Source organism: Anomaloglossus baeobatrachus, chromosome 7 (assembly GCF_048569485.1).
Source record: "Anomaloglossus baeobatrachus isolate aAnoBae1 chromosome 7, aAnoBae1.hap1, whole genome shotgun sequence".
NCBI lineage: Eukaryota > Metazoa > Chordata > Amphibia > Anura > Aromobatidae > Anomaloglossus > Anomaloglossus baeobatrachus.
In genome coordinates, this window is record NC_134359.1 from 202,731,062 (window position 1) to 202,732,698 (window position 1,637).

Consider the following 1,637-nt stretch of genomic DNA (forward strand, 5'->3'; position numbering starts at 1 on the left):
GCCCACGAAGAGGTGTGGCTACCCAGAGATCCCCTGCGGAGTTCTGAGCTTGCCAGCTATGAGAGTGGAAGCGTCGAGAGACGGCGGGAAGGAAAGGAAGCCACAAGCCTGCTGCTGGGAGAGGAGCTGCTGAAAGAGGCAGAGCAGAAACTGGACAGCTTGTTACAGGAGGCAGCGAAGAGTCCACTGCTGGGAGACCGTGCAGAAGACGGCGCAGAAGAAATGGCGTCTGACCGCAGGAACCCAGAACCAGGCTCCGCTGCCTGGTGGTACCGAGAGCTGGCCCAGTTTTGCAACCGGCTGGAGACCCGGGTCGTGGAGCAGATTCGGGAGGAACGGATGGAACTGCAGGAGATGACCGCGGCGGTTCGGGCCTATGAAGGGAGAGCTGCGCGCCGGGTGTCAGGCGGGACGGCGACGACGCAGACCCCAGTGCTACCAACAACGGGTGAGTCGAATGATGCCCCGGCCCGCGCAAGTGCCCCGACCCCTGCTGCCACGTCCGTGGTCCCTGAAGAGGCGTCCGGTGCGGCGACGCTGAAGCAGGCCGCAGCCACGCCAGGTGCGGCCCTCCAAGCCCCAGCGGCTGCAGCGATGCCCTGCTCGGCCCACCAAGACCCAGTCCCTGCAGCGATGCCCTGCCCGGCCCGCCAGGACCAGGCCGCCGCCATCCTGGGCGCGGCCCGCCAAGACCAGGCCGCCGCCATACAGGGCGCGGCCCGCCAAGCCCAGACTGCTGCAGCGACGTCCAGCCCAGCCTGCACAGAGCCTCCTGCAACAGCGACACTGATCCAGGCCGCCGCCATCCCGGGCGCGGCCCGCCAAGACCAGGCCGCCGCCATACAGGGCGCGGCCCGCCAAGACCAGGCCGCCGCCACGCCAGGCGCGGCCCGCCAAGGAAAGGCTACCTCAGCATTTACCCCGGCCTGTAAGGCCAGAGCAGACACCGCTCCCCGGTCCACAGAGGTTCCTGATAGGCAGCCCACGGTGGGTGAAGACCCTGCATATTGGCAGATGAAGGCTGACCTGGAGGCCAAATTTCCACAATGGTTGGTGAGCCAGTACATACCCCCTCCGCATACCCCAAAGAGTCTCCTGCTAACTCCTGCAGCAGCTACACCAAGGAGTCCCTCACCTGGGCCGGCCGAAGAGCAGCCATCCCCGGCACTGCCACAGCTGGAGTGCCAGGAAGAACTAAGGGGGAGAGGAGGCCAGGAAGCAGAAGGGTTGACTCCGACTCCAGTGCCACCAGCAGCAGATGTGTATTCAGAGCCGGAAATGCTGCCATACTCCCGCTGGGACGAGGAGGACCTGACCCCCTCTGCAGAAGAAGAGCTGCCTAAGAGCTTCACCTGGGAGCCCACAGGCATGGATCCAGCCCGCAAGACACGGCGCAGAAGAACACAGTTTGCTCCAGCACCACAGTCTCCTGAACAGAGAGCAGTCACCGCCAGAGACCTAAAGGAGAAGCGTTTGTTGAGAGAGTCCAAAGCCCAGGCTAGAGGACCCCTGTGTTATGGCGTAGTGGAAGACTTTAATCTGAAAAGCGGCTATGGATTCATTGTAGCACCAGGAATAAAAGAAGGGATATTTGTAAACCGCAGAGATGTGAACGCTCATCTGCCAAGAGGACACCC